At 39.3% G+C, this 9801-nt stretch overlaps 1 protein-coding gene and 1 pseudogene across 1 annotated transcript in view; both read right to left on the reverse strand.

Annotated features, from left to right (window-relative positions):
- Window positions 1-9801, reverse strand: part of LUZP2 (leucine zipper protein 2) — a 797358-nt gene that overhangs the window by 504508 nt on the left and 283049 nt on the right. The gene's annotated exons all lie outside the window — the stretch shown is intronic.
- Window positions 8521-9009, reverse strand: LOC102836901 (annotated as a pseudogene).

Consider the following 9801-nt stretch of genomic DNA (forward strand, 5'->3'; position numbering starts at 1 on the left):
AGTTTCGAACTGCTGACCTTGCGGTTCGCAGTCTAATTCGTAACCACTACACTACCAGAGCTCCTTACGCTACCAGAGCTCTTTAATAATATCATATATGTGTGAAAGTTAGACAGTGAATAAGGAAGATGGTACAATAACTAATGCATTTGAGTTACAGTTTTGCAGAAGAATATCAAAAGTACCATGGACCATTAGAAGGAAAAACAAATCTGTGTGAGAAGTATAGCCAGAATGTTCCTTATAAACCAGGATGGTGGGATTTCATTTCTCATACTTTGGACATATTACAGGAGGGAGCAGTACCTGGAGGACATCATGCTATGTAAAGTGGAGGGTTAATGAAAAAGAAGAAGACCACCAACAAGATAGACTGGCACCATGGTTAAAAGCAGTGAGTTCAAGCTTAATAATTGTGAGTTTGGAATAGGAATGGGTAGTTGTTATTCTGTTGTGTATAAGGTGGCTATGAATCATAACTGACTGGATGACACATAACAACAACAACAAGTGAGGCAAACTAAATACCCACAGTTAACCTAGTCATGTCTCTAATGTATGTAACTAGAAAAAAAACTGGTTAAATATTCCAATAGCTTGGGCAGAGTTTTGTGTAACGAGAGTCATATTAAATGAAGCGTGGCTGTGAAAATCTACAAAAACTACTTGAAAAAAGGAGCAAAACAAGCAAATGTCAAGATTCTAAATGCATTAAAAAGATGGTATTTTTCCATGTAACAAAATGGGGAAAGTGTTGATTGTGAAACCAGTTAGAAGGTTAATGCAAACAACTTGGAGAGAAGTATAGAGAATTTGGCTTGAGGGAAAAAGGCAGAAACAGAGAAAGGACAATTGGAAGGATATCACATAAGTACATTTTCTAAATTTTAACTAGTATGTCAGAGTAGAATGTTAGGTAAATGGAACTTAGCTTTTCTAAAACAGATGAAGTAACTTTTTCCAGGCATTGAAACCAGTGGAAGGGGAATTAGCATTGAAATGTTACTCTGCTGTTGGAGAAGGTAAGGATATGGAGCCACCAATAACAAGTGAACCTCCATAAGGTCTATGCTCCTATATTGCATGAACCTCCCTCCTTTTTCACTTTATTCTGTTTTGTACTATTTTGCAATTTCACAAGTAAAAAATTGTACTGTTACTGTTTCACAAGTAAAACAAAAACAAAAACAAAACACTGTAATAAATGAATTTGCTTTTGACTTAATAAAATATTTACTGTAATACGTGGCCCAGACAATCAAGCAGTACTCTCAGACACAAAAAATAGAGCAGTAAGGGTGGACACAATAAAGTCACTCATCAGCGTGACAGAAATATAGGATATATGAAGCTGGTAAAACAGTTCAAAAACAAAAACAGTATATAGTGGCTATTTAAGATTTACAGTGTTGGAGGTTATATTGAAAGTAGCATAGATTACTAAAAGAACAAACAAATCTGCATTTGAAGAAATATAGCCAGACCATTCTTTAGAAGCCAGAATGGACAGATTTTGTCTCTCATACTTCAGACATAGTATCAGGAGGGACCAGTCCCTGGAGAAGGATATCATGTTTGGTAAAGTGGAGGGGTGGAAAAAAGAGGTAGACCCCAATGAGATAGATTGGCACAGTGGCAGCAGCAATGGGGTCAAGCGTATCAGTGGTTGTGACGTTGGTGCCAGATGGGGCAGTGTTTCATTCTGCTGTGCATAGGGTCACTATGAGTCAGTACTGACTCAATGGCACCTAACAACAATGACAAAATTTAAGAAAGGCACATTGGTCTATAGCAAGGTGTACATCTTGAAGTGTATAGTTGCAGAAAAATGGGAAAGCTGAATGGAGATGACTTTAAAGGATGACTTATGTTTTAGTCCTGCTGTGGACTTGTGGGTTAAAGTGATAGACTGCAAAGTCAGTTTGAACCACAAGGTCAGCAGTTCAAGCTCACCAGGTGCTCCTTAGAAACCCTATACAGGGTTGCTATGAGTCGGAACTTAATCAACAGCACTTAGCAACAACAACATTGTTCTAGTCTGTAAGTCTGGTGTAGCACTACAGGATAAGCACTGGACGGAAAGGTCAATTTAACCACAATGTGGCAGTTCAAACCCATCAGATGCTCCTCAGAAACCTGATTGGGATCACTATGAGTAGGAACTAACTCCACGCCACTTAACCACACATTGCTATGTCAGTTCCAACCCACTGTGACCCTGTATAGGATTTCCAAGGAGCAGCTTTTAAGTTTGAACCACTATCCTTGTGATTCAAGCTGATCTCGTGATCCAGCACATCATCCTGCAGTGCCACATCAGGGCTCCTAACATTGCTTTTGTCTAATACTAGAACAAGAGAGCTGATCTCATGAAGCCTTTGTAGGGGAGTTAGAAAGTAATATGGGGAAAGGAAGGCAACCACAGAAGGAGCAGATTGCCACGGTGCTCACTCAATGCATCTAAAGTGCTTTGGGAAATGGAGAAGAAAAAGTCACAGGGTTGTCCTATGAGAAGAAGGAAATCTGGAAACTTTTTCTCCAACTCCTGTCTTCACTGGTTGAAGGCTATATCTAGGATCTCAAATTCCTAACACTTTTGGCAGGCTGTCAGTGTGCACTAACAGCACAAGTGTCCAAGGACAGACACATTATCTAAATCAACCAGGAGAAATCCATAGGATAGCGGGAACAGTGGCAAATGCCAGAGACAACACACAAAGCACTTACGTTGAAGTCTAAAAGATGTGAAAAGAAGTCTTCAAGAATCTGAAGTGAAAAAGGACAATCCAAAGGTTCAAATTAATAGGTTTAAGCATTTTACCCCCTGTAGGTAGTTAGCAACTATAAGTTGCTTTAAGCAATAAAATGATGTTTTTATATCTAATCCTCAGAAAGATCTGACTGGTGATCATGATCAGGTGAAGAATGCCACAGAAGGGAAGGGTGTTGTTTGGGAAGTCAGTTAGAAAGGATAAGGTAAACAACTTGGAGAGAAGGCTGGGGAGTCCTTGTGTGGAGCTTTTGGATAAGCACTGGACTGCTAACTGCATGGTTGGTGATTAAACCCACTACATGCTTCTCAGAAAACCATATACATGGTCTCTATGAGTCAGAACTAACTCAATAGCATTTAACAACAATAACAATGGAGAGTCTGACTGTAGAAAAACAACAACAACAACAGTAGTAGAAATAGAGTAATATAGGAAAGATATTACATAGTAGACTTTCTAAGATTTGGGTAATGTTTCATTGCAGAACATAAGGCAAAAAAAAAAAAAAAAAATTGCTGTGTGGGACTGTGACCTGACATCAAGGACTCAGTACAGTGTCCTGAGTGTGTGCATGGTGTGAGAAAGTGACAATAAAGGGCTAGTGGGTTATATTTTGGTTGTACTGTTTTGCAATTTCAGTTGGATGCTAGACAATGAACTGATGTCAATCATGTTAGATTTATTAGAGGAGGTGACCAGACTTAGCTAGAGGACTGTAATGCGTATAAGAAATGCTCCTGGTGCCCAGGAGAAACAATGAACAAGATGTATGAGAGTCTAAAATCAGAAGCACTCGGTGTGTGTAAATAGAGCATTTTGAAAGTGGCGCCTACCTCCATATTAAAGTCTTGATGTGAATCTGGCATCTGTTGAATATTAAAGTTGCCTTGTCTAACAAAAATTATTCTAACCTTAATGTTAACCTACTCATATACCCTAAAGGAGACATTCTTTTTTTCTGAGGTCTGGCATGTGAAGGATATGCTAATTTACTTCAAGAGGACATTTCTAGTAAGGTCAAACAGGTGCAAGATTGCTTATGCACAAAGGGTCTTAATGCACAGCATTCGCAGGAAATCATTACATTGAACCCCCCAAAATAGATTTGATTGAGAATGAAATTTTTATAGCAGGATACCATAAAAACCTGTCCTACTCTTGTCCTGTGACCAATCTGTAATAAATTGAAGAGCAGTATGCTTGCAATTATGTGCATTTAACCCATCATGCAATCCCACATATGTTATTTTGATCTCCCTGCTAAATTCTTGCTTTTGCATATTCCAACTTTGACTTCCCTGAATATCTCTCAGACAATTATGATTTTGTTGCTTTAGTTCCTACTTCAATTACACAAAAATGCTTGCTTATTTATTGTTCAATAGAGTTTCTATCTTCACTTTGTTAATTTGGATGTCTTCCCAGTCCGGACAACCTCTGAACTTTTAATTAATCTCTTAATTTTACAGAGTGTGTGTTTTCACTCTAGGACAATGTCTATAAGAAAAGAGAAACCAGGTCTCCCTCAAGAGGAGCAAGAGGCCATCTTAGGCAGTGCTGAGAGATAAGGAATACGAAGGCAATGCTGATAAAAGGGAATACAAGTACACTCTACCCTCCCACCAACAGATGCTGACCACATACTGACTGGAATCATTTCCATTTGCACTTCTTTTCAAAGCTGACATCACTGGGTCTCTTACAAATAGTTGTTGTTATGTGCAGTTGAGTCGGTTCTGACTCATAGCAACACTGTATAAGGTTTTCGAGAAGCGTTGATGAATTTGAACCAGAGACCTTTCAGTTCAAACCAAACTTGTGGTCTAGTGCATTATCCTGCAGTGCCACAGTTGTTGTTGTTGTTGTTATGTGCCGTCGAGTCGGTTCCGACCCATAGCGACACAGTAGATGATCAAATTATGCTGCTTGGCTGGAAAGAGGGAAAGGGACAGGAAGAAAAGGGGAAAAAACAAAACAAAACAAAAAATATTAGAGCAGAGAGGTGAAAAGAGTGGAGAAAAGACAAAGAGATAAATAGTGTCCATAGTAAATTCTTCCTTCTAGGCATGGAAAAGGAAGGGCAAAGAGTTGCTAATGCCTTTTTGGCACAAAAAGAGCAAGGCTCATTATTTCTACACTTTCTAAAGCTGTTCTCAGCTTTTAAGTGCTTCTTCTGGAGTAGCATCAGACTTGCTTAGATGGCAAACATGTCAGAGGGTTTTTAAGTCTCTTTAACAGATCGCCCCAGGGACTCCCCTGCACACAGCCTGATTAACAGTGCCCTGAATGTGCCTCCTCAGTAGGAAGGCAGCTCCAGTCCAACCTAATCTTCTCAGTATTTCAGTCCTCCTCTAACTACTTCATGTCATACCAGGGGAAAGAAATGATTAGTGGACCAAAGATTAAGTGTCTCAAGGTCAAACAGTGAGTGAGATGGTAAAGAAAAGGTTGTTCAGTGTCTTCTCCGTTTTCTGACTGAGGCATTGCTGGGGTCTCATTTCTAATTGTACTTTGTCATCATTAACTAGAAAAATGCAATTGTGGGGCCAATAATCACAAACCTCTCTGCTCAAGATAACAATAATGGCTCTGGGCTACAACTTTATATTCACAATCTCAAATGGTATTCACAAAGTTCATGTGAGAGAGATATTACTATCTTTCTTTTGCAGGCGGGGAAATTAAGGATCAGATTCTAAATACAATTGAATTACCCAAGGTCACAAGGCAAATAATAGTGTAAAGGGGTTTGAACCCATATCTGCCTGGTTTTTAACTTCATATTTTTGGTACAAATAACTGCTTCTTCAGCTTGGAGCTCCTCTTTCACCAGTTGCTAAGATAAGGGAACCAAACTTGGTGAATCCTTTCTATGAGCACATGATTCCCTTAAATAGTCTAAAAGATCTTATTCCTATGGTCTTGGAAGCATTCTCATTCATTCATTTACAAAGAGGTTTTAAAACATTTGCATTTTTACTCTTTTATGGCCCTGTTTGCTTCTATTTATGCCCTAACTTTCACTATTTGCAGTGGGCTAACCTAACAAGTGGGTAAAGGTTCTACTTTCTTCTCCACTGGAGAAGAATGAGGCCTCAGAAAACTGGTGGAACAGCCCTACTTTGTCTGACAGGCTCACTATTGGGTTGTTAAATGTCACAATTAACACCATGAAAGTGAGACTGGTTTTTAGCTGTTCTATTACTATCCTGGTGTGGCATCATGGGCTAATGTGTCAGACTGCAAAGTCGTTTGAACTACAATTTCAGTGGTTCAAGCTCACCACATGATCCTTGGAAACCCTATACAGGGTCGCTATGGGTTGGAATCGAGTCGACGGCACTAAACAACAACAACATTACTATCCCATGCATAGGCGATGGTTGTTGTTGGGTGTCATCAGGTCAGTTTCAATTCATAACGACCTTATGACCAACAGAATAAAATACTGCTCAGTCCTGTACCATACTTACAACTGTTATGATTGAACCCTTTGTTGTTATCAATGTGTCGATACATCTTATTTGGGGAGGTTTCCCTTTTTTCATTGACCCTCTACTTTACCTGGCATGATATCTTACTCTAGGTACTAATCCCTCCTGAAAACATGTCCACGTTACAGGAGACAAAGTCTTCCTATCCTTAATTCCAAAGAATATTCTGGCTGTACTTCTTACTGTTGTTGTTGTTGTTGTTATGTGCCGTGGAGTCAGTTCTGACTCATAGTGAGCCTGTACAGGGTATCTGAGGCTGTAAATCTTTACGGGAACAGAAAGTCTCATCTTTCTCCTGCAGAACAGCTGGTAGTTTCGAACTGCTGACCTTGCGGTTCGCAGCCCGATTTGTAATCACTACATTACCAGAGTTCCTTAGTAGAAAGATTTTTATGTTCTCCTGTCAATCCATGTTATGCCAACACCATGATTCTATTGCATTCATTCTTCTAAGGTCTTTCTCTTATTCATTGTCCTACTTTCATATGAATATGTTGCTGTTGTCAAGTGCCTTTAGTCAGTTCCCACTCATAGCGACCCTGTATATGGTTTCCAACGAGCTTCTGGTGGGTTAGAACCACCAACCTTGAGGTTCAAATTGACCTTGTGGTTCAATGCATTATCCTGCAGTACCACAACAAGACACCAATGTATAAGGAGACTTAGGCCCCAAACTGACATCTTTGTTCTTTAACATTTTAAAGAGGTATTATGCAGCAGAATTTCCTAATGCACTGTCATTCGATTTTTTGACTGCTACTTCCATGAGTGTTTGCAGATCCAAGCAAAGTGAAAAAAATGACATTGTCCATTGTTTTCTCCATTATCATGTTATTTATTGGTCCATTTATGAGGATTTTTGTTTTCTTTTTATTGAGATGCAATCCATACTGCAGGTTCTAGTCTTTGACTCTTATCAGTAAGTATTTCAAGTCCTATTCACTTACAGCAAGCAAGATTCTGATATCTGCATATTGCAGATTAATGAATCTTTCTCCAATTTTGATGCCATGTTCTACTTCATATAACCCAGCTTCTTAAGTTAATTACCCAGCTTACATATTGAATAAGTATGGTAAAGGATACAACCCTGGCACATAACTTACCTAATTTTAAATCATTCAGTATTCCTTGAATGAAATATCCATAAAACAATATTTGAGTTATGGTGTTGGAGGAGAAAATTGAAAGTACCATGGACTGCCAAAAGAACAAACAGATCTGTGTTGGAAAAAGTACAGCCGGAGTGCTCCTTGGAAACCAGGATGGCCAGACTTCATCTCTCATACTTCAGACATATGTCAGGAGAGACCAGTCACTAGAAAGGGATATCATGTTTGGTAAGATGGAAGTCTCAGAGAAAAAAGAGGAAGACCCACAAAGAAATGGATTGGTAAAGTGGCAGCATCAACAATTTTGAGGTTGACCCAGAACCAGGCAGTGTTTTATCCTGTTGTGCATAGTGTCCCTATGATTCGGTACCGACTCAATGGCACCTAACACAAAAATAAGTATCCTTCTGTTTGGGTAACTGCCTTTTGGTCTCTGTACAGGTCTCTTACAAGAGCAACTAAGTGTTTGGAAGACTCATTCTTTATAATATTATCTATAGATGTAATGATCCACACAGTTGAACGTCTTTGCATAGTCAATAAAGCACATGTGAATATCTTCTTTGTATTCTCTGTTTTCATCCAAGAGCCGTCTGACATCAGCAATGATACCCTACATACTCTTCTGAATCTGGCTTGAATTTCTGTCTGCTCCCTGTCAATATATGACAACATCCATTTTAAAATTATCTTCAGAAAACTTTTACTTGCATGTGATATTAATGATTTTGTTAAATGATTTTCACATTTTGTTGGTTCACCTTTCTTTGAAAAAGACACAAATATTTATCTTCTAATCAGTTTGCCAGGTAACTGTCATCCAAATTTCTTAGCATAGAAGATTGAGCACCTCCAGCACTGCATCAGTTTTAAGAAAGATTTCAATTTCAATTTGTATTCCATCAAATCTTAGAGCCTTGTTTTTTCACAATGTCTTCAGTGCAGCTTGACCTTCTTCCTTTAATATCATCGGGTTGTTTTTTTTTTTTAATCATATTCTAACCTTTTGAAACGGTTGGATATCAACCAATTCTTTTTGGTACAATAACTCCACATTTTCCTTCCATCTTCTTTTTTTTTTTTTTAATGTTTTTTAGTCTGGCTATAAGTTGATTCAACACAAAACAATTCCCTCGAACTTTACTGAGGTGCCTGACCATGTCCATGACCAAATCTGCTTCTAAACTGAAATTCAGATGCTGACCCAGCCCCAGCTTCAGCTTTGTTGTCAGCACCAGCAGGCCCAGTGCTCCGTCTGTATGACAGGCTCCCCTCGAGTCAGTCTTGCAGGTCCTTCACCCCCCAGACCTTTAGGTTGTGGTCTGCCAGTCTCAGGACAGCTGTGGCGCAAAGTGGCAGGCACAATCTCAGGGGGCAGGTGGAGGTAATCATGGAGGTACTGGATACCCTCATTGGTAAGGTGCCATTAAAATGCCTCCAGGCAAGCTGTTCCTTGACATAGCCTCATGATTTAAGAGATTGCATGGCCTTCAAGATGTGCAGGTTGGGCACATTCTTGTTTGGCAGTTCGGGATGTTTTGGCATGTAGACATCCTTCTTCGCCACCATCACCTCCCCCTTAAAAACGAGTTAATAAATGGCAATCCGATTCTTCTTGGGCATCAACATTGTGGCAACTGCTACAACCGAGTCCTGATGTATCTAATCTTTATTATTTCTTTTCTTTTGGTGACTGTAGGTTCCCTCTGTTGGTCAGTTTCTAATTGTTGTAGGTGCTATGTTAATGTATTAATCTGTGTTCTTTCCTCTTTTTGGATGTGCACATTTATCACAATAAATTATCTTCTCAGCACTGCTTTTGCCATGTCCCTAATATTTTGGTATGTAGTATTTTCATTCTTGTTTATGTCCAAGAACTTTGTGAATTCACATTTGATTTCTTCTATTATCCAGTATTTCCATACAAGATGGTGGACCGGGTAGACATGCAGAGAGGAGCTCCATCACCAACAACACAGAATACTGGACCAAGCAGGTTCAGGGGATGGTGCTAGAACTCTGAATCACATATAAAGGAATATGTAGAAAATTGGAAGGCTTACAGCTAGGGGAATTTGTAGCAGAATCAAGAAATCCATTGCTTTCTAACTCAAGATGCTAAGCTACTCCCAGAGCCATTATCTTGGGAGAGACCAAGTGTGGGAAGGATCAAAACAGCCATGAATGCCTGACAGAACCATAGAGATACAGTTGTGCACATTCTTTTTTTGGTATCTGTTCATTGTTCTCTTTGCTGTCTGTGCACCTCCATTCTGGTGACTAGAGGGACTGTCTGAATGAATGGACAACCCACCCCCACATGGGAGGGTTCTACTATGCATGCAAACAGATCTCCTTGAAATTTAAAGTGACAGTTTCCACATAAAACCAAAAGGCCACCACTCATCTGTCAGTTTGTTT

Source organism: Chrysochloris asiatica, unplaced genomic scaffold (assembly GCF_000296735.1).
Source record: "Chrysochloris asiatica unplaced genomic scaffold, ChrAsi1.0 scaffold00196, whole genome shotgun sequence".
Taxonomy (NCBI): Eukaryota; Metazoa; Chordata; class Mammalia; order Afrosoricida; family Chrysochloridae; genus Chrysochloris; species Chrysochloris asiatica.